Here is a 24929-nt window from a genome sequence, read left to right as displayed (position 1 = left end):
CCCTAGCCAAGCTGTTCCAGTACAGATACAACACTGGTATCTACCTGACAATGTGGAAAATTGCCCAAGTATGTTCTGTACACAAAAAGCAGGACAAATCCAACCTAGCCAAGTACCGCCCCATCAGTCTACTCTCGATCATCAATAAAGTGATGGAAAGTGTCACCAACAGTGCTATCAAGCAGCACCTGCTCAGAAATAACCTGATCGGTGATACCCAGTTTGGGTTCCGCCAGGGCTGCTCACCCCCTGACCTCATTCCAGCCTTGGTTCAAACATGGACAAAAGAGCTGAATTCCAGAGGGGAGGTGAGAGTGATAGCCCTTGATATCAAGGCTGCTTTCGACAGAGTGTGGCGTCAAGGAGCCCTAGCAAAACTGGAATCAATGGGTATCAGGAGGCAAACGCTCCGGTGGTTGGAGTCATACCTGACACATAGGAAGATGGTCATAATTGTTGGAGGCCAAACATCTCAGCTCCAGGAGTTCCTCAGGGTAGTGTCCTCAGCGCAACCATTTTAGCTGCTTCATCAATGACCTTTCCTTCATCGTAAGGTCAGAAGTGGGGATGTTCGCTGATGATTGCACAATGTTCAGTACCATTCCCGACTCCTCAGATACTGAAGCAGGCTGTGTCCAAATGCAATAAGATCTGGACAATATCCAGGCTTGGGCAGACAAGTGGCAAGTAACATTCATGCCACAAAATGCCAGGCTATGACCATCACTAATAAGAGACAATCTAACCACCACTCCTTGACATTCCATGGTGTTACTACCACTGAATCCCCTACTATCAACATCCTGGAGGTTATCATTGATCAGAAACTCAACTGGACTCACCACATTAACACAGTGGCTACAAAAGTAGGTCAGAAGCTAGGAATACTGTGGCGACCTGACTCCTCAAAGCCTGTCCACCATCTACAAGGCACAAGTCAGGAGTGTGATGGAATAGTCCTCACTTGCCTGGATGAGTGCAGCTCCAACAACACTCAAGAAGCTTGATACCATCCAGGACAAAGCAACCTGCTTGATTGGCACTGTATCCACAAACATTCACTCCCTCCACCACCGACGCTCAGTAGCAGCAGTGTCACCTAAATGGTTGACACACCACACTTTGCTTTAAATCCGACTATACACATTTACTAGGTTGCGTGCACAGTTCAGCCCATCACGGAAGCCAACCTTCCATCCATGGACTCTGTTTACACAGCTCATTGTCACGGATAGTCTGCCAACATTATCAAAGACAAATCAGACTCTGTTAATGATCTCCGACAACCTCTTCCATCAGGCAGATGATACAGAAACTTGAATGCATGCACCAGCAGGTTCAGGAACAGCTTCTTCCCAGTTGTTATCAGACTGATGAATCGACTGTCTAGCCTCAAATAATACTGATCTTGCTAATGCTGATCTTGCCTAGCGCACACCCCGTGCAATGTAACCTGTATGCTTCTGTCTAAGTTTTTTACAACCTTTAATCTGTACGTCCTTGTTTACTATGATCTGCCTGTACTGCTTGTAAACAAAGCTTTCCACTGTACTCCGGTACACATGACAATCAATTATTCAAACTTTCAACCTCTAAAAAGTCCTAAACCATGTGCATGCACATGTATACACACACACACACACACACATATGTATGGATTTGGGAAGTGTTATTTAAGAGGACAATCAGGATTCACCAGTTTCATCACAAAGGTGCTTTACAAACAGGGGCACGACGATGTTGTTTAGCAGATCTCTCCCAAGTGAAAATCCAAAACTACAAAATGCTGTTCAAGTAGAACAGCCATAAAACTCAGAAACTCATTCACAAAAGTAGGCAGGTATTTTTCATTGGAGGAGTTCAATCAATCAAAACTGTAACATCTTTAATTTAAAACTCAGCTCCACAGCCTTTTCACAGCAGCCCCAAACTCTCTATTACTGTGACTGAGGCCTTTTGCGCAATCTGTCTGTCCTTCGCCCCATCATTGGTAGCAAGCTTTTGTCTGCCTAGGTCGAACAGATTGAACTTCACTCTGTAAATATCTCTGCCCTGTTAATTCCATCTTCTCCTTTAAAACCTTCACTTAAAGTTACCTTTTTATACAAGCTTTTGGTCAACACACCCAACATTGCCTTTTTTATCTTTTTTGTTTGATTATGTCTATGTGAAATACCCTTGGGATTTCTTTTTGGTTTAATATATATCAAGATTTTGTTTTTTTTTGTCTCTGTCTCTCTCTCTCTCTGCTCCTTTATTTGTCAAATGATCAGTATCTGATTCTCACTCTCTCTGCCATTTTGCTAGCCTATGTCACAGCCCAGCAAACACTTCATAATAACAGCACAGAACTTTCTCTATCTCTTCATCAGAGATTGTTCCTTTACTCTTCGGTTGGATACAAGAGGTCAGTTCTAGTTGATGGTCGTGGTCAGTGCACTTACACTGACCTCCTCAACCATGAAACACGCATTCACAAGCTACTTTTGCATTTAACAAAACCCCCTTAAAGTGAATATTACCTTCACTACTGCCATTCTAAATTTGGGTTTAGTCCCCTGCGGGTTCTGAAACTTCTAGCCTTTCAACCAAAGTATTTATGACGCTCCAATAAATTTAGAAGTACCAGCAAGATCTTTGATAGTCTGAAAAAAAAGAAGTGCATGGAAAAAAGAATTATTGTTCACTTCTATGAAGCTCAGATGATTAGCTTTAATCAGGTAGTCTACTTCTATGGATGGAAGGCTGAGAGCTTGTAATGAAATCAAAGGTTTAGGTTATGGGGTTAATGATGGGGAAATAAATACAAACGCTTCAGGTTAAAACTCCCTTTGCACTGTGACTTAGTTATTCATTAACAGTGAGAGAAACGAGCTGTGTTGTGGGAGAGGATTGGCGTTATTCTGTCATGAAGTAAAATCAACCTAAATTTTATTGAAATACACATGGCACTTTATTGTATGTAGTGATGAGCTTTGATTATTTCATGCATCAAACACATTTACTTACTTTTCATCTTTCACAATGCATACTAAGTTCTCACATATCATTTCAAGTATCCTAAATCATAATTCCATGATTTATGTCATTTAGGTGACCTGGTAGTAAAACATAAATGTCTAGGTTATCACCACTTATATTCACAATTAGAATTTGAAACTTTTAAAAATTGTTAACCTAAAGGGGAGACAAAAAGTAGATAAAACATTGCAACAATAAACGAAAGGACTCCACCATCGAAGACAATTTTCTCCTCTTTATTTAACTGCAATTTTATCAATATTGTTGTATAAACTTGAAATTTCCTTGATTTTATTGTGACTAGGGGGTCTATAAAAATGAACTGTTTGGTGTCCCATTAAAACTGGAACTTTTTTTTTTAAAGACTTCTCTTCATTTTTCCCTACTCTCATCAGCAACGGATGCACAGGTTCATAGTTTTGAGGGAGGCGTTGAGCTTGATCACAACATTCCAGTCAATTTCCAAAAATACTCAGCAAGTCAAGGTAATTAACAGATTCTAAAGGACCAAGTTTGTACATGTGCAACAAATAGGGTACTTGCAAAGGTCTTTACAACAGACACTATGGTTACTGATGTTAACACTAATGCAAATTTTTAGTGTTATTTGTCTTAGCTTTTTCTGCTTTACTCAATATTTGCACTTTATAATTCAAAACCAAGATGATAGCTTTATTTGTAATTTTTGTTTGTCAAAAGAAAGAGCTTGCATTTTGTTACATCTTTCACGCTTTCAGGTTGTCCCAAGGCACTTTAGAGCAAATGAATTTCTGGATTGAAAGGGATATTTGTGATTTATAAAAGGAGCTCAGTCTGAACCAGAGAGGCTCTCGAGGCACTTGTCAGGAAACACCTTTCAAGATGTTGCTGGTCTCTGTATCTTGCTAGTAGGACAGTAAGGTTGCCATTTCCTTTGTGAGAATGTTACTAGTCTGCTAAGGCCAAGCAATATAAATGAAAGTCATACTCATTGTGCAGACGGTTACAGGTGTAGTTGAGGGTTGGTTAACTCAGTTGGCTGAATAGCTGCTCTGCAATGCAGAATGATGCCAACAGTGTTCCTTCACCAGCTGAAGTTACTGTGAAGGACTATCCTTCTCAACCTATCCCCTTATTCGAGGCATTGTGGCCCTCAGGCTAAATTATCACCAGTCATCTGTCTCTCATGAGAAAGCAGCCCTATGGCTGGGTTAGACTGTGATAATTTCACCTTTATATGTGTAGTGTACTGCATCAAATAACCTAGGACAGGGTTATATTTGTAGTTATCAAAGATGTAGCATATCACAGATAAACATTTGTCCACATTAAGAAAAAGTGTTGAAGATGGAGTGCAAATGATAACACTCCTGCCAGGATAGAAGAAGGTGAATCTTGGTGTCTTTCGTTTCATAGTTTCCATGTGTTTATGTACCAGACATTTGGATTCAATCATCATGTGTATTTTAATCCTCATAAAGAGTGTGTAAATTAAATTTTCAATGATATTGTGGCAGATCAGTTAATTGAATGTGTACACGGTAATTTTCTAGATCAGTACATCATGGGACCAACAAGGGAATAGGCAATTTGGATGCAAATATTAGAGTATTATTTAGGGTGTATAGAAATGCATATGATCTGGCAGAGTCCACATGGCTTCATGAAGGAGAAATCATGCCTGACAAATCTACTAGAATTCTTTGTGGAGGTAGCAAGCAAGGTAGATAAAAGGGGAACAGTGGATGCAAATAATTTGTATTTTCAGACAGCGTTTGATAAGATATCACACATTAGGCTACTTAATAAGAGCCTGTGGTGTGGGAAGTAATATATTGGCATGGATAGAAGACTGGCTATGAGTGTTGGAATGAGGAAAGCATTTTCAGGATGGCAATGTATAACTAGTGGAGTGCTAGGACCAGTGCTGAGAGTACAATTATTTACAATAAACATTAATGACTTGGATGAGGAAAATGAATGCACTCTAGCCAAGTTCACAGATGACCAAAAATAGGTCGGAAGGCAAGTAATGCATATGCACAAAAGATCTGCAGAGGGAGATTGACAGAATAAGTGCATGGGTGAAAACTTTCCAAATGGATTATAATGTAGGGAAATATGAGGTTACACCCTTTGGCAGGAAGAATAAAGGAGATGAATATTATGTAAATGGAAAAAGACTGCAGAAATGACAAAACAGACGTATCTGGGAGCCCTTGCCCATGAATAACAAGGAGCTGACAGTGAGAATTAGGGAAGGCAATAGAATGTTGGCCTTCGTTGAAAAGAGTTTGGCATAGAAAAGTAGGGGGATCTTGCTAAATCTATATAAGGTAGTAGTCAGACCACCCCCGGAATACTGTGAAGTGTTTGCACCCTTTATCAAAGGAAAGATATACTGGCATTGGAGGCAGTCCAGAGGAGGCTCACTGTACTGACATCAATTATGGAGGGACTATTTTAAGAGGAGTTATTGTGTAGATTGGGCTTGTATGTGTTGGACTGTAGAAGGGTGAGAGGTAACCATATTAAAACATACAAGATTCTTAGAGAACTTAACAGGGTAGATGCAGAAACTTTGTTTCCCCTTGTGAAATCATCCAGGTCCAGAAGGCATAATCTTACAATAAGGGGTCACACATTTAAGACAGGGACAAAGAGAAACTTCTTCGCTCAGAGGGTTGTGAATCTGTGAAATTCTTCAGCAAAGAGGACTGTTGAGGCTGTGTTATTAAGCATGTTGAAAGTAAGGGGGTCAGAGTTTATAGGGAAAAGTCTAGAAAGTAGAGTTGAATATGATCAGATCAGCCATTATCTCATCGAATGGTGGAGCAGACTTGATAAGCTGAATATCCTACTTCTGCTCCTATGTTTTATGAGAACAAGAGGTGATGGTAAACGATTGCTTTGAGGAGAAGCTTGTATGCTTATTATGGCTATTCAAAAGTTTTGACAATTTACATTTAATGATCATGTACTTCACCATTGCACAGTGCTTCTTGTAAGGGATGAGGATAATGAGGAGAGGAGGTAATATGTTGATCACCCCAATTTGAAAGACTGTTGTCAGACATAATTTGTTGAGGAACATGGAACATATTGAATATCAGTCAATATGTCAACATCTCTTGCACTAGTGATATCTTTAATTTGTCTTCAAAAGGGGATTTGGTGAAATAATTGGTCACTGGAATACATTCTTGGACATGTAAAGATATTAAGCACAATCTTACATCATGGTTCAGAAGGAATTTGGTGTAGAATGACAGTTCTCTCCATTGTTGAGGCTGATGGAGTTGACATGTTGCACACAACTTGCCTCCTGGAGTGTTAATGGCAATTTGTTATATTGTGGGGGTTTATGAGAGGGGACAAAAACCATTGAAAGACACAAGCTTGCTTTTGGGTTTAGGATAATCAAGGCTTGATTTTGGTTTAGAAAAATCAAAGACTGAATAGCCATCGGGTAGATTAGAGGGAACCTGACTGAAGCCAGATGCAAGTGTAGCCTGATGAGCAATGAACAAGTGGTCCTTCCAGTTGTAGTTTCATTTGAGTATCATAATGAAATCTTATTTTTAATGCAGAAAATTCCAATAGCACGTCACCTGGTCTTTTGGAAAACTCAGGCTAAAATATTCAACCTTTTTGTTGGCCAGGATTCCATAAAGATGCAGTCAAATGTTACCAGATGTTCTATATATGTCAGATAGTAGGGATACATACTGTCAACTAAACCTTCACCTTTAATTCCAATGCCAGCTTTTGAAGAACCATTTAACAAGAACTTAATCGATTGTGTAGACTCCAGTTAAAATGACGGATGGAAATCAGTATCTTTTAACAATGGCGGATATTTGAGCAAAGTTTCCTGCAGCAGTGCCTTTAGGAAAAAAATAGTATGAAATGGTAGTGGAGAAGTTAGTTCAATTGTTTTTTTTACAAAAAAAAACAATCAGAGCAAGGGTCAACTTTTATGAGAGAAATATTCAAAGAAATGATGACTAGCTTAGGTATAAAATAATTTACATATTCCGCTTGTCACCCTCAACCTCAAGTTAGTTTAGAGACATGCCATCAAACTTTGATGATTGGAACCTATTGTCAAGAATGTCCTAATTGTATAGAATGGCAGAGCAGGCTCAGAGATCTGAATTGTCTACTCCTGCTGCTTGATGTTATGTTCTTGTAAAGGAATTTCCGTGTTACTGTTTACCATTAGGTATATTCTCAATGAGTTCACAGGTAAGTTTGCAGATAATACAAAATTAGGAGGTATCATTGATAGTGAGGAAGGTTTTCAAAAATTACAGAGGGAGCTTGATCAGATGGGGAAGTGGGCTGAGGATTGGCAAGTGCAATTCAATGCAGACAAGTGTGAGGTGTTCCACTTTGGAAAGTCAAACCAAGGTAGGACTTATACATAAATGGCTAGGTCCTAAGGAGTGTTGTTGAACCTAGGAATAGAGGGACCTAGGAATACAAGTACATAGTTCGTTGAAAGCGGCATCACAGGAAGACGGGGTGGTGAAGAAGGCATTTAGCACACTGGCCTTCATCGATCGAGGCATTGAATATAGGGGATGGGACATTATGTTACAGTTGTATACGTGGTTCGTGAAGCTGCACGTGGAGTATTGTGCACAGTTTCGGTCACTCTGTTATATGAAAAACATAGTTAAATTGGAAAATGTGCAGAGAAGATATACAAGGATGTTGCCAGAACTAGTAGGGTCTGAGTTATAGAGAGAGGTTGGCCAAGATAGGACTTTATTCCTTGGAACGTAAGAGAATGAGTGACAACCTTATTGAGGTGTATAAAACCATGAGGGGCATAGATAGGATGAATGCATATAGTCTTTTTTCCAGGGATGGGGAATTGAAAACTAGAGGGCATAGGTTTAAGGTGAGAGGGAAAAGATTTAAGAAGGACCTGAGGGGCAACTTCTTCACACAGAGAGTGGTGCGTATGTGGAATGGGCTGGCATAGAAAATGGTTGAGGCAGGTATAATACCAACATTTAAAAAAAAAACATTTGGATAGATACATGGATGGGAAGGGTTTAGAGGGATATGGAACAAATGCGGGCAATTGGAACTAGCTGAGTGGACATCATGGTCAACATGGGCCTGTTTCCATTACTCTATGACTCTCTCTGACTATGATTCAGTCCTTTGGATCATTTATTGGATTTTGAATGAGTGGCATGTGAGTTTTGGTCTATGTTTATGAACAGAGGGTGTTTAATAATTAACTTGACAAGATTTATCAAGTATTTAAAACAGAATGTGTCAGAAAACAGTTGATGGGGCAATAGTATCTGTATTGAGAGAGTTTTATGATTGGAGAGAGCAAACATCAAAAGGCATTGCTTTTGGTTCAGAAGAATCGAACATGTTTTTTAAAGAAAAACTTATGGACTGAAAATAGCTTTTAGGGCAGCTCTTAGAAGATCTGGCTCGGGTTAGGGCAAGAATGTCTTTTTTCCTGGAAAGATTAGTTAATTTAGAACAGGAAATAGGTTACTTCAGTCTAAGTGTTTTCATTTGAAAAGTCCAGTCTAGAAGTGTTTGTTTAGAAACCTGAAATGGTTATTTCAAGCTAAGAAAATGTAAACTCAGTTATGTGAATAATCAAAGAAGAGGCTGTCAAGATATTACATCTACTCCTCATTAGAATTCGCTGTGTTCCTCTACTGTCTTTGTTTGCTTCTTTTTGTGTCTGCATCTGTGTGTTGATCATCCTCACCCTCCAACTCCTCTACTTGTAGCTCTCCTTTGTATCTACCAGCCACATAGTTTCTGTCTTAACTTCCTTCCTTTGGTACTGGGCTCTACTTGTGAACGATATGAGGCCCTTCAAGGAGCAAATGCATTCATCACGCTCTTTCACAGTACAGGTCGGAAACATCTTGAATCATAATACCAGTGTGTGAAATGTATGCAGTGTCCAACTATATAGGATACAAATCCTGGTCACACACAATCTTGACAAAGTCATTGGGAATTACAGATTTAACATAGTCATCTTATGCTTTTTCCCAGCTGATGTTATTACTGGAAAATTCAGATATCAAAACTAAAATCTGGCTTTGTAGGTCACACTTCGTTTTTCTTTAATTTAATGTGGTGGGTCTTTCACTTAAACATACACACACATTGATGCATGTTTGGCTTTAACAATAAAACATGCTTATCACACAAAAGGAATTAAGATGAAGTAAAATAAACTAAGCTATTTGCATAAAACACAAGCACACAACAGAACAAAATCTGACCTATCCCAATAATGTTGCCTTACAGTAATCAAATAGCAGAGGGAGAACAAGAGAGTGAGTTCCCTTTTTTATCACTTCTAAAGGTTTGACTTAATTGTTTCTTTCAATTCCTAGTTTTCAGAACTTGATAGCTCTTATTTGATTATTCACACAACAAACTTAAACTTAAGTTTAAACCTTCTTAGCTTTAAATAACCCCTTCAGTTTCTAACCAAATACTTCTGGAACAGAACTTTCAAGTTACAACCCTTACACTGAATTAACCTATTTCCCGTTCTAAATTCACAAACTTTATTCTTGCATCTAACCCCAGCCATGTATTCTAAAAGCTATCCCAAAAGCTATTTATGACCTATGGGTTTTTCTAAAGAAAGAAAAACACAATTCTCGATTCTTCTGACCTAAAAGCAAGCTAATGCCTTTTCATGCTTGTTCTCTCCAACCATAAGTCTCTGCCAATCCAAATAAACACACATTATCACTAAGAAAGTTTTGGTCAACTATTCTGTGACATGTAGTGATTTACATATCAACATTCCATAAATACTGACAAGTTAATCATTACGCCCCTTCATACACATAGATCAAACCCACATGCCACTTTTTCAAAATCCAAACTGTAAAATAAATTATATTAACGTGCATATAATTCATATACCTTACATGGGCTCTGTGAGGCAGAAGTAATCACAGGTGACATTTAAAGAGTAATCCGTGGGCAACAATTCATAGAGATAATCCAAGGTCTCAAAACTACACAAAGGCACGGCACTGTTTTTCCTCTCACCTTGAATTATAAGTATATGACAATATGATTTTACATGAAATGCTGCCTTTTTGAGTAGGGGTGGAGGTGTGGGGACAATCCTATAGCACTTCCAATCTCCCCATTGGCATCTTTGTCAGAGTACTCCATGTTTTATCCCATGGATGACTATGCCAAACTGTCATTTGTGTGTGATACAAATGCTAACTGCTCACATTACTAAGAAGCTGTTCTGTTTCTAATATTCCCCACAAAAGCCCATTGTTACTGACAATTGGATCCAGCCAAAACCGGCCTTGTAATGACCTGATGTTACAAATTCACAGAGAAATTGAGGTCAAACAAGTGTACCAGCAAGCCCAGCACCAGTGCAAACCTCCATCGGATGTTGAACAGCCTCCATATTGAAAAAGTTGCAGCTGAAGGGCCCCTTGACATGTACAGGAAGTACAGAAGGCCCAGAGTCAATCATCTTCGATACAATTTCTGATCCTGAAATTAATGTCATTTCCCACAAAATCTAGTCATCTGCTGTTATGTACTTTGTAAAATTTCTCTCTGATCCCTCATATGATCAAAACCAGCCCAGGAGATCATACAGACCAAGTGCTATCCATGGATATACTTGTTTTCTCTGTATTGTAATCTCTGCCCCAGTAAGGAACCAATCCAGCTACATCTCGAAGGCATATAGAGAGTTAGACTCCTGCACATCAGCCAGGAATGTATTGCAGAGGCTCATGTCTCTCTGGAAAAAGAAAATCTGCATAACATCCAAGCTATTACTATACTTTCAGTTTAAACTCACTTCCCTGGTCTTCCCAATCTATTGGAATGAAATAGTCAATCAGTTGAGACACTATCCAGACTGTTAATTATCTTATACACCTCTGATAGATCTCCTCTAACATATACTTCATGGCCAAAAGCCCTTGAGTCAATTTGACTAACTAAAGTTAAATATTACACTGTTTATGCATTCTTGCACTCAAAAATGGACAAGATATCGTTTATCCATGTTATACACCATATGTTAAATTTTTGCCTACTCTCATAACATGACTATATCCCTTTGCAGACTTTACCTCCACTTAATGACTTACTTTCTTGTTTATCTTGCTGACATCAGCAAATTTAACCACCATACATTCAGTGCCCACATCTAAAGAATTGATATAGATTGTAAATAGTTAAGAACCTACCAATGAACTCTATGGAACTTCACTCATGTCAGCTTACCAACTAGAAAAAGACTTTCTGCTTTCTGTCAGCCAACCATTCCTGTATCCATGTTAATATGTTACCTCTTGCACCATGTGATTTTATCCTACATGGCAAACTTTCATTTGGTACCTTATCAAATGACTTTGGAAATCCAAGTACACAACATCTACAAGGTCCCTTCTATTCACCATGAACGTTACTTCTTCTAAAACTTGAGAAGGTTAGTTAAAGATGGTTTCCCTTTCACAGAGCCATGTTGTCTCAGCCTGAACAGAGTGGACTGGAGTCTCATGCAGATTGCCATGCTGCCTCTTCCTTTCTCTTAAACAAAAGTGAAAGGAGCTCTGCACTTTTGAGGAGAAATTCCAATTAGGGCTCCTTCAGAAATGTGGAGACACATTTTAATTATGACAGTTCCTTTGTACTGCAGAAACATTAGGAGAAAGGAAACCATAATCCTTTTCAAGGCAGTCAGTTGCCATATTCTGACATTTAAAGGCTCTGATGGCCACTTTTGACAACTGCTGTCATAAGGTAAGTATATAAGGTAAGTGTGATAATACAGTGCTGGGAGGGTAGGGCGCCAAGTGGGTAAGGTTCCAGAGTGCAAGGTGAAAGGGGGGAGGAGGTAAGTAACACAGTGTTCAGCGTAGGTGTGCATGAGTGTGAGAAATTAGTACCAATGGGTTTGTGGGTTTGGGAAATGGGATCTATGCTGGGTGTTGAATCTGGAGGTGGGGAAGGTGGTGTGAGATACAGGCGGTGAAGGTGTGAATGTGTCCAGCCGTAGGAAAAGGAGTGAAGGCTGCTGAGTGGGAAAAAGGGTGAAAGCGTCCTGTGATTGGGCAAAGGGTGATGGGTATGGAATGGGGAAGGGGGTGTGTCCTGGGCAGTAAAGGAGAGGAGCATGTCCTGAGGTGTGGGTGAAGTAAAGTGGGCAGAATAGGCAAAAAGAAGTTGGGTGTGTAGTAGGAGTTTGTCTAGCCACATAAGGAGAGGAGTATATCCTGGGTCGGGATGGAGGGGGTGGGGATTGTCAGACCAACAAGGTCCAGAATGGGCAAAAAGAGGTCGAGAAATTCCTCAGTGGAAACTTCAGTTCAGAGGAAGGGTCATTCAGCCTGAAACATTAACTCTGATTTCTCTCCACAGATGCTGCCAGACCTGCTGAGCTTTTCCAGCAATTTCTATTTTTCTCTTTGATTTACAGCATCCGCAGTCCTTTTGGAAATTTCAATCTCCCGGGCAATTCCTTTAGAGTCTGCTATGATGGGGATCTGCAGGGTCCCTATGTATATCTCCTATATTCAAAGGAATAATGTAGAATAATTCACACTATTGTGATTTTCTGAGAATCCTGCTATAATCCCCTTATAAATGAATTGTGGAACTTTCCCTATGACAGATGCTAGGCTGACTGGCCTGTAGTTTTCTCCTTTCTGCATTCATCTCTCAATTAAAAGTGTTATATTTGCTATTTTGCAATCCGCTGGGATCCCTTCAGAATCTAAAAGAAAATTGGCAGATTATAACTAATGAATCTACTATCTGTGCCACTGATATAATAGTATATAATTAGGCATTAACTAGGAAGTAAGTGTTAATATTTAGAAGTGGGTATAGAGCTATTAACCATTGATGTGAAATAGTCACTCATGATCAGAGGAACCCAAATTATATTTGAATTATTAATAACTGGAGATTAATACCCAGCTACAGTTCTGGTCCTTAAGAGCAGAAACCGTATACTTGTAATTTCTTCATCGTGCTTTGGTTTTCAATTCCAGGTTGAAACTGTTTATTAAAAAGGCATGTTTTAAATTCATTCTGCGGATGTCACTGGCTAGACCAACGTTTATTGTCTATCCCAATTTGCCCAGAGGACAGTTAAGAGTCAAACACATTGCTGTGGGCCTGGAATCACATGTAGGCCAGACCAGGTAAAGATGGCAGATTTCCCTCCTTAAAGGACATGAGTGAACCAGATGGGTTCATCTGACAGTCAGGCTGTGGTCTCATGGTCATCATTAGAGTCTTCATTCTGGATTTCAATTGAATTCAAATTCCACTATCTGCCTTGGCGATTGGAAACCTGGTCCCCAGAACATTACCTGGGTCACTGGATTAATAGAGATAACAAGGTGTAGAGCTGGATGAACACAGCAGGCCAAGCAGCATCATAGGAGCAGGAAGGCTGACGTTTTGGGCCTAGACCCTTCATCAGAAATGGGGGAGGGGAAGGGGGTTCTGAAATAAATAGGGAGAGAGGGGGAGGCAGATAGAAGATGGATAGAGGAGAAGATAGGTGGAGAGGAAACAGACAGGTCAAAGAGGTGGGGATGGAGCCAGTAAAGATGAGTGTAGGTGGGGAGTTAGGGAGGGGACAGGTCAGTCCAGGGAGGATGAACAGGTCAAGGGGGCGGGATGAGGTTAGTAGGTAGGAGATGGGGGTGCAGCTTGAGGTGGGAGGAGGGGATAGGTGGGAGGAAGAACAGGTTAGGGAGGCGGGGATGAGCTGGGCTGGTTTTGGGTTGCGGTAGGGGGAGGGGAGATTTTGAAGCTTGTGAAATCCACATCAAGCAGATGTTCATCTGCACATCTGCCAATGTGGTATACTGCATCCGCTGTACCCGTTGTGGCCTCCTCTACATCGTGGAAACCAAGCGGAGGCTCGGGGACTGCTTTGCAGAACACCCACGCTCGGTTCGCAATAAACAACTGCACCTCCCAGTTGCGAACCATTTCAACTCCCCCTCCCATTCCTCAGATGACATGTCCATCCTGGGCCTCCTGCAGTGCCACAACAATGCCACCCGAAGGTTGCAGGAACAGCAACTCATATTCTGCTTGGGAACCCTGCAACCCAATGGTATCAATGTGGATTTCACAAGCTTCAAAGTCTCCCCTCCCCCTACCGCATCTTCTATCTGCCTCCCCCTCTCTCCCTATTTATTTCAGAGCCCCCTTCCCCTCCCCCATTTCTGATGAAGGGTCTAGGCCCGATCGTCAGCTTTCCTGCTCCTATGATGCTGCTTGGCCTGCTGTGTTCATCCAGCTCTACACCTTGTTATCTCAGATTCTCCAGCATCTGCAGTTCCTACTATCACTGGATTAAAAGTCCATCATCTCCCCTACCACTTACAATAAAACACATACAATTTAAAAATGCCCTTCAATGGGAGACAATGGCAGAAACACTCACACAATGTGCAGTCAGCCACAATGCCAGAGCATTTGAAACTGCTCTTGTGGGAAGCTGCCTGTGAAGATTGAATGCTCTTTCAGTCTAGTTTCCCCTCTCCTGATGGCAGGTTAAATCTGGCATCCAGTCAAGAAGATGTAGAGTGGGGAAGCAATGGTATTATTGCTAGACTATTAGTGCAGAGACCCTGGTAACGTTTTGGTGACCTGGGTTCAAATCCTGTCATGGTGCAATTTGAATTTAATTAAAAATATCTGGAATTAGAAGTCTAATGGTGACCATGAAAAATGATTGTTCGGGGAGAAAACCCATCTGGTTCACTAAAGTCCTTGAAGGAAACGGCCAACCTTACCTGATCTGGCCTACATGAGTCTCCAGACCCATAGCAATGTGGTTGACACTGGGCTTTAGGCAGGGGCAATAAATGTTGGCCTGGACAGTGACTCCCACATTCCATGAAGGAATTAAAAAAGTCACGTTTTAAGCAACCAACCCAATTGAAATATTCACAGAAAGTTATTACTTTGATTTTTTCTCAGTGAAATAAATCATAGTAATTGGATTAACAGAAGCTAAAATAAAGACAAACTTTTAAAGAAGCACATTTTAAAAATGCCATTATTTTAATAATTATGGGGAAATCTGATAACCCACAACTGTAAAGTAAAAGCTCCCCAGGTGCGCAGCGATAATTCTAAAGTTTGGCAGTGATTCTGAAGGTAAACGTTGTTATGATCCTTTCAACAAGGTCTAATTTTTTTTCAAGGCCTTTTAGAGGCAAATTAACGGCATGTTAATGCAAGTTCAGGGCAGTTCACGATTGCAATTGAGATAACAGTGTGAGGGAACCTCTCCAACCGACCAGCAAAAAACATCTTGCGGAAAAGAAAAACAGATCATGGAGGGAGTTGGAGGGAAAAGATTGTAGCAAGCTAAGGAAGACTAGGACAGGAAGTACCCCTTTCCCTTGTCTGTTTGCTGCGCCCGTCCTAATATTCATTGCGCATTGCGGATTTGGAGCTGGATATATTTTTTTGTCAAAAGACTTTATTCGTCCCCATCCCCGGAAAATGACTTTAACTCCTCTTGGAGGCAAATGAGCTGCGCCTAAAGTTGCTTTTCTTTCTGCACCGGGATTTAAATGGAAAGTAAAAAGAGAGATGGAGCCGAAGGAGTGGCGCCTGTAATCTCCCTGGAGGGTGTGTGAAATCGTCCTTGGTGTCAGCGTGACGGTGCAAACGGCGGAAAATCGCTCACGTTGATTGCTAAATGTTACCTACTGCAATTCAATGAGCAACAGCAGCAGAACTGGGTCCAACCATTGAGAGCGGACACAACAGATGCAACTCCACGAAACGGGGAAAATTCCTAAACCTCTATATGAATAGGCATTCAACCAAAAAAGCAATTTGTAGAGGAGGCGTTCATGTGAGTTCAAGTTGTGCGAGGCGGAGATCTTCCCAGACCGCTGTGTGCAAGCGGGAGGAGTGGGCTGCACAGAATGGCCATTATAGTCTGCGCTTGGCCGCTGGCTTTGCTTGTAGGAGCCATTCATGTGCGTGCCGTATGTTATTCGATGAATTACACTTTTTGTTCTTTCCCTTTAAACCTTTCTTAATGTCTGTGCCCGTGACAGGTATCATTAGCTCATGCGGATAAAGCGGCTGCAGAGTAGCAGGCTTTCAATTAACCCCAACTACTGCTCAAAAGACAAATGGAAATCTCATTATACACCCAGCTCCTTGATAGACCCATTAAATGCCATATCGCTTGGCAATACTATGCGAGCTGGAGACGGGACTTCGAAACGCTTTTGAAGGTCAGGCTTTTATTTCAGCGAAATTCCTGCTTCCACAAACTTCAAATAAGTCAAGCACTTCCACAATCCAATATAGTGTGATAATAAAGCTGGATGTAAACTTGAGAGTGTCCAGTTTACTGAGTGCTGGGATGGAGAAGAATCATCCTTTGGTTCAGTAGCAGGTGAAATGGCTTTTCCTTTCACAATGGTCAGCGTGCCGAATGCCTTTGGCTGATGGACAGGGTGTGCAATGAGATTGAGAACGCGATCTGAGCCTGTTCCCAGCTCACCTGGCAAAGTCTGTATCGTCAGGGAGCTGCCGGCAATCTCTGAAAAGGGGGATTACTCCCTTTGGTAATCCTGCTCGACTGAACCAGCATTCTCTCATTATACAGCTGTGTGCCAGCTCCTGTTGAAAATCCATTAAGGATTGATATAGAGTTGTACAATCACTCGGAATTTGGTATGGTGATCAGACATGTTACACACACACACTTGTTTTCCAGTGTATTACATTAGGTCTGCCAATGTTCCCAGTAATCCAATGCTGGATGATACAATTTGCCGGATAAATAAGAGAGAAGGGAGTTCATGTGACTGACAATTATTCAGCAATACACAAAGGCATTATATAATGATACCACAAATTGGCTACGTCCAAAACACAATAGGTTTGATTATGAACGCCCAGAACTTTGGTTCCGCAGCTGCTCATGATCTGCACTTTCCCAGTGACCAAGGCACATGCTAATGTGTTTGGCTGTTTTGCACTGATTTCCAAAAGGACATCATATTTGCTCATTTGTATATTAAGGGTTAATGATAACTCATTTAAACTATGCCAGCCAACCTGGAAAATCAAATAGCTCAGATTACCTCTTAAAATTTGGAAAAGGATAAGAGGGGGACTGTTAATGGATTCCATGAAATGGAAAATCTAAGCTTTGCTATTTTTTCACGTCCATTACATTTTCCTCCTGGCTGTATCGTTGCCTCAGATTATCCCTGTGGAAACACTCAGACATGCCTTTGTTACCTTTCGAGGTGACAATTTCAGCACACTTTTGGCTCGCATCCTACGGCCTACCTTCCATAAAGGAGAGGTAATCAAACACCCAGCTTAAGTATTCACTCCCTCACTGCATTGTGTATGAGTGGGTACAAACTGCAGAAACAGGGCAAGGCTACGACACTTTATATTTGAGAACACAACTGAGCTTGAGCTTTATGTACAGCAAAGATCTAATATGGCTTTCTGAATAAAGAAAATAATAAGGCCAGAGAATATGCTGTCAGCAGACAATCAGAGAATCAATTCCGAGCTGGCTTTAAGACAAAATAAAGTGGGAGCACCAGTAGATATTCAGTGACAGAAGTGGGAATTGGTGTTTCACAAAGATAAGTCTGGGACACATCAAAGCCAAACATTCATTGTCCTTCTCATATACACCCATTAGACTTTGCTGTGCTCGAAGTTCCCATAAGAATATGTAAGGGTTGGCACTTATTTCCTTTCAGTTCATAATTACCATAAATAATTTGAACTTTGGAACCAAAATCACAATTTCTAAATTTGGCGATGGCATGAAATTGGTGAAGACAGTTGATACTGAATTTAGTTGCAATATGCTGCAGGAGGATATTAATAAACCTGTAGAATGAGCAAATGACTAGCAGATGAAGGTCAACACAGGGTAATGTGAGGTAGTATAATTTGTTAGGAAGAACATTTAAATCACATATTGCTTTTAAAATGTAAGGCCAAGCCCAGGAGAGAAAAGAAGGGATCTTGGGGTATAAGTACCCAAGTCTCTAAACATTGCAGACAATGAACAAAGCAAATCAAGGATATTTCTGAAGGGATAGAATTAAAAATTACAGAAGCTGTGCTCAGCCTGTATTGAACAAGCCTTGTTTAGGCCACACTTTCTTGAGTACTGTGTATGCATGTCTGGTCATCCTATTAATGAAAGGTTCTGGAGGGCAGACAATGAGTATGAAGAAGATTCACAAATGTGGAAACAGGCATCCTTACTTGGTCTGGCCTACATGTGACTCCAGACCCACAGCAATATGGTGGACTCACAACTGCCCTCTGGGCAATTAGGGATGTGCAATAAACGCTGGCCTAGCACACATTCCGTGAATGAAAAAAAAACCATGAAGGAAAAACATAAATGATCTTATGAATGCACAACCTAAATAATCATTAAAGAAAAGGCAATATATTTGAAGGTTAAAAGGTTCTAAATGATGTTTTTATCATTACCAGTGAATTAATCTATGAATGTAATGCCCATACTGAAAATGTCAGGACCAAAACTCCTTTGTCCTTTTCACATGCTCTAATTAGATTTTGCCTGCTCAGAGTTCCAATAAGAATTTATAAGGGCTGGTGTTTACTCCTTCTTAGCTCAGTGTGTGGAGGGCACGGGAACTCCCAATGCTGGAAATCCCAATGAATTTGGTTGTTCACTGTTTGATGTGTGGACATGTGCCCAGTGAGAAAAAACAGAGACATACTTGTAGCAAGATCACATTTGGGTTATTGAAAAATAGGTAGTCCATATCCATGCCAGTGACACCAGTAAACTTAATTAAGTATATTAAGGAGATGGTAAGAGAGGACCTTTCTCAAACTCCAGTCCCAACTCCATGTGATTTAATGTCACCGTGACGTAGCTTCTTATTCACAAGCTCAGTTGCTATTGTGGGAGTAAAGTAATTTTAATCCTTTACTCCATAATCACCTCTCCAAGTCTTTATTCCCCAATTACTATTTACCACCCTACTACCCCCAGGTGAACATTTTGAAGTTGTGGAGTGTCAATGTGTTTCAAACTCATTCTTTGGAAGGCTTCATCCTTAGTCTGTTATTAGTGGCTATGTTGCCATAGTTTCTTCCTGAGTATCAGGGTATACAGCCCGACCGGATACGATCTTTCTCAGAGAAATCAAGAAACTCCTGATCCTTTGGATCATGGCATTTTGTGTTCAAACATGATATGATCTCAGTTGTTGCAGCCGCGTGGTGAAGGTACACTCCAACTACTGGTCCCTGAGCCAAATCTATTTTCCCCTTTCTAATGCAGACAGGACTTGCACCCTGAATCTCTGGTTGAATGTGCAGGCTTGGTCTGCTCAATAGCATTCTTCTATCTGTTGTGCAGGCCTGCATTTTGATGCATGCCATTAGTGCAGAATGGGAAGCCATTCTTTAACAATAAAGAAGGGTAACTGAGGAGGGCGAAATGGAAATTTTCAATCTTCGTTAGGAAGTATTTTATGGTATGTAACTCTCACTTGGCTCCACTGTGGACTAGCATATACCTTTTATTATTCATTCAGGGGATATGGTCATTGCTGGCTGGGCAAGTACGTATTGACCATCCATAACTTCCCTCGAGGAGGTCATGGTGAGCTGCCTTCTTGAATCAGTGCAGTCCATTTGGTGCACGTACACTCAAAATGTTCTTAAGGAGAAAATTCCAAGAAGTAGACAGCAACAGTGAAGCAACAGTCGTGTAGTTCTAAGTGGAGTGTGAAGGATGCAGTGCAATGTGGCTAAATGTGAACTTCTACACTTTGGTGTGAAAAACAGAAAAGAGTATTATTTACATGTGGATATATGGGAAGTATGGATGTACAAGAGTATTTGGGTGTTCTTGTACACCAATTAAGTAGGCAGGCAGGTGCAGCAAGCAATTAGGAAGGCAAATAATATATTGGCCTTCATTGCAACAGGATTTGAGAGCAAAAGTAGGGATGTCTTACTACAGTTATATCGAGCCTTGGTGAAACTACACCTACAGTTTTGGTTTCCCTACCTTAGAAAGGATATACTTGTCATACAAGGAGTGCAGCAGAAGTTCATTAGACTGATAGCGGGATGACAGGACTGTCCTATGAAGAGAGGTTGGATCAGCTCAGCCTGTATTCAAGGGAGTTTGGAAGGATGAGAGGGGATCTGATTAAAGTGTATAAAGTTATACTAGGTTTGGACATGATAGATGCAGGAGGATGTTGTCCTTTGTTGGGGAGTCTACAACCAGGGGACACAGCTCAGGACACAAGCTAGGCCATTTAGGACTCATATATGTAAAAAAAAACTTCATCAAGGAGCCGTGAACTTCAAGAGGGCTGCTTTGTCCTGGATGGTATCAATCTTCTTTAGCGTTGTTGGAGCTGAACTCATTGAGGCATGTGGAGAGTATTCCTTCACACCTCTGACTTATGTTCCTGTAGACGGTGGACAGTCTGTGAGGAGTCAGGAGTTGAGTTACTTACTGCAGGATTCCCAGTCTCTGATCTGCTCTTGTAGCCATAATATGTTCATAATAGTCCAGTTCAGTTCCCCATCAATAGTAACCCAAAGGAATTTGAGAGTGGGCTATTCACTAATGGTACTGCCATTGAATTTCAAGGGATGATAGATGGATTCTCACTTGTTGGAGTTAGTCATGCCTGACATTAGTGTGGCTCAAACGTTACTTGCCATTTGTTAGCCCAAGTCTGGAAATAATTTGCCCATGGACTGTGAGGTGGGGCAGATAAGTCACACTACCAATCGAGAACATAAGGACTGGAAGATAACATTTTAAGAAACCAGTGTGTGTGATTGCTTGATTGCTTGAGTAACCAATACAGGTCACATTTTCAAGGCTGTATTTACAATGAACATTGGCAGAAGCAATCTCGTTGGAACGTTGCAACACTGCTGCTAGAAATTGCAACACTAAGCAGTTAGATGAACGTGATCTGGTCATATACGTGTAAGTGATCCAGGGTATGGCTCTGGATGGGTGTGTCCAGCCATGACAGGTTATTGTAGCTGGATGATATGAGAAATGTCAAGCTGAAATGGGCTGAGAAACAGTATGAAGGCAATACGCAGAGTACGAGGAGAGCTCAGCAGGGGCTGACTAGAATATTAGTATCTCCAATGTGCACATGAAATAAGCTGTGTTTACTCAAGCAGACTTAATCTTTGCTGTAACTTGTACCTGAACATTAAGTAACTGATTGCAACAGACCATTGCAGATTGACTCTCTTTAAATGACCACTCTAAAATTGGTGTGATCTGTGCAGACTGGTGTAGGTCATGCAGAGTTGATGAACATTTGAGAAGAAACAAGTCAGTATTGATTATTCATCGACAAGTATTGTACATTCCTCAACGCTGTTAGATATTGTAGACGATTACAATCTTTGTGAAAACAATGGCGTCCAAGAAGCCAGAGGAGGTATTGGAGACTGTACAATTACAACATTTAAAAGGCATCTGGATGGGTATGTGAAAACAGACCCTTCAGTCCAACTTGTCCATGCTGACCAGATATCCTAAATTAATCTAGTCCAATTGGCCAGCATTTGGCTTATATCCCTCTAAACTGTTCCTATTCATATACCCATCCAGAAGCCTTTTAAATGTTGTAATTGTACCAGCCTCCACCACCTCCTCTGGCAGCTCAGTCCAAATGTGCACCACTATCTGCATGAAAAAGTTGTCCCTTAAGTCTGGCAGCATCTGTAGAAGGAGAAACAGAGTTAACATTTTGGTCCAATATGACTCTTCTTCAGAATAGAATAAAAGCAGGAACTTGTAAGACTGATATGCTTAAACTAATTTCTCAATATTTAGAATTGAAAGCAAGAAAACATGGAAGTCACCAATGCAGTTATAATTTGTCTTCTTGAGGGGTTAATAAAGGAAAGAAAACAATAATTGGATGAATACATGGAGGTTACAATCTGCTACCATTATATGGAGTTGGATTAAAGTGTGACTTAATAAATGGAAAAGTTGTAGTTGAAGTCGTACAACAAATTCCCATGAAATGAATTGGGTTTATTTCAGAGTAACCTGGCTGGTTCAAAAATGCTAGCATCACCAAGGGTTTGGGAACAACCAGTGGAAGTAAAAGAAACTGAGATGCTATATGGGATGAACATCTGTATTGTTTCCTGACTGTGTTGTGACGAGATCTCAGGCTCACTGAATTAGACAGGAACAGGAGGAGTTTATGAAAAAGGAAAACATCTTGAGAATTCAGATTTTAATCCACTTCTGAAAATTTAAATAAAAAAGACAAAGGTAAAAAGAATTGGCGGCACGGTGGCTCAGTGGTTAGCACTGCTGCCTCACAGTGCCAGGGACCTGAGGATGATTCCACCCTCGGGTGACTGTGTGGAGTTTGCACATTCTCCCCCTGTCTGCGTGGGTTTTCTCTGGGTGCTCCGGTTTCGTCCCACAGTCCAAAGATGTGCAGGCTAGGTGGATTGGTCATGCTAAATTGCCCATAGTGTTCAGGGATGTGTAGATGAGGTGGGTTTGGGGAATGGGTCTGGGTGGGATGTTCTGAGGTTGGTGTGGACTTGTTGGGCCGAAGGGCCTGTTTCCACACTGTAGGGATAATAATGAAGCTGACACATTTAGCCCATCTTCTGTGATAGAAATACTACAGTTGAATCTTAGGTTAAGAATTGCTACAGATGCATCTTGACTTGAGCGATTTGTATCAAACAGCCCACTTAGAAATTGGATCAGATCCATTTGAGGGTATCATAATTTAAAGGATAAAATGCTGTGGAAGAAATGGAAGCCACCTCAAATATCAGCCAATGAGAACAGCAGTAGCCCATTAGGTGGTAGTTCCTTCTGAGTATTGTAACAAAATTTTATAAGTGGCTCATAATTACAATGGCAGGTCCATTGGGTATTAGGAAAATGCAGGCTAAAATACTAAAACATTTTTATTGGCTCAGATTACATAAAGATGTGGCTAAATGTTGTCAGACATAATGCCAGGTAGAGGGAACCCCAAACATGAATTAAACCTACATTGTTAGTTTAAATACTAGCTTTTAAAGAACTATTTAGTGCGCCTTTGTTAGAACGTGTAAGACCCCCACCTAAAACCAGGTATGGGAATCAGTATCTGCTGAGGTAATGCCTTTTACTTCCAGAAGACATTTGACTAGGTGCTGCATAAAAGACTGATACAGAAGGTTAGATCTCATGGGCTTAAGGGTAGAGGATTGCCTCGGATAGAGAATTGGCTGACTGATAGAAAGCAGAAGGTTGGGATAAATGGGTCCTTCTCTGGATGGTGAACTATAACTAGTGGGGTGCTATAGAGTTCAGTTCCTGACCTCAACTATTTACAATCTATATAAATTATCTGCAAGCTGGGACAGAATGCAACATAGCAAAATTTGTAGATGATACTAAAATAGGTGGGGAAGCAGGCTGTGATGAGGAGATAAAGAGTTTACAGATGGATATTGATAGTCTCAAAGAATGGGCCAGGATCTGGCAGATGGAGTTTAATGTGGATAAATGCAAAGTTGTCCATTTTGGCTGGAAAAACAAAAGGGAAAATTATTATTTAAATGGGAAGCAGATTCAAAGTACATTAGTACAGAGGGACTTGGGTGTTTTTGTAAATGAATCACAGAAAGTGGGTATTCACATGTAGAATATAATAAGAAAGGCAAATTGAATCCTGGCACTTATTGCAAAAGAACAGGATTATGAAAGCAAAGATGTGTTGTTACAATTATATAAGGCATTGGTGAGACCACATGTGGAATATTGTGTCTAGTTCTGATCTCTTTACTTGGGGAAGGATGTGGTGGCACTTGAGGTAGCTCAGAGGAAGTTCACAAGGTTGATTCCATGGATAAAAGGGCTGTCAAATGAGGAGCGATTTAATGGCGTGGGCTTGTACTCACTGGAGTTCAGAAGAGTGAGGGGAGATCTGATTGAGTCATATGAGATGCTAAAGGGCATTGATATGGTGGACGTGGAAAAAATGACTCCCCTTGTGGGACATTTGAGGTCCTAGATATAGAGTGAGTGGAGGTACATTCAAAACTGATATGAGGAGAAACTACTTCTTTCAGAGGTTTGTGAATCTGTGGAAGTTACTAACCCAGAGTGCAGTGAAGGTAGAATCAATCAACAGATTCAAGAAAGTAACAGATATGTTTCTGATTAAAAGCGCTATAAAGGGCTATGGGGAGCAGGCAGGAAAGTGAAGTTGAGACCAGGAAAAGATCAGCCATGATCATGTTAAATGGCTGAGTGGGCTTGAACAGCTAAATTGCCTACACTCGTTCCTAATTCCTATATTTCTATGTTGGCGAACATTACAGCAAAAATGGTGGCAAAGAAATTAGCCCCTTTTAAAAAAACAAGGTATGGATTACCCAAAGAAATGCAATCAGATCAAGGTTCAAATTTTGTGTCACAAAATATTCAAAGAAATAATAAATAATCCAAGATTTATTTTGTCAACCTGTCTTCCACAATCTCAAGGAGCATCGGAAAGGTAGCATCAAACTTAGGACTATAGGCTCCAATCAGATTGATTGTCTGTCATGATTTCAAAGCTAAATTCTAACGCCAAATTCAATAATACAAAAATTTGAATGTTCCAATTAAATCTGAAAATTATTGCCTCTATCCTCATTTAACCATTTGAATTCCTGGACATCACCTGAGACATCTGCCTCTTAATGCTGGCTCAGACAGTATTTCCAAGAATATAAGGCTGGTAGGTTCAACTTCAGTGCAATTTAAGGTCACTTCTTATCAAGTCCACTCAGGGACACCAATTGAGTGTAAATCATTACAAATCACCTTTAATTCA

The 24929-nt window shown here is 40.6% G+C and overlaps 1 protein-coding gene across 1 annotated transcript in view; it reads right to left on the bottom strand.

Moving 5' to 3' along the window:
* LOC109936240 (protein ZGRF1) overlaps window positions 1–24929 on the bottom strand; it is a 446880-nt gene that overhangs the window by 87346 nt on the left and 334605 nt on the right. The window lies entirely within an intron of this gene.

This window comes from Rhincodon typus, chromosome 1 (genome assembly GCF_021869965.1).
Source record: "Rhincodon typus isolate 14 chromosome 1, sRhiTyp1.1, whole genome shotgun sequence".
NCBI lineage: Eukaryota > Metazoa > Chordata > Chondrichthyes > Orectolobiformes > Rhincodontidae > Rhincodon > Rhincodon typus.
The sequence above is the reverse complement of the archived record's forward strand: the minus strand, read 5'-3'. Positions and strand labels throughout refer to the sequence as shown.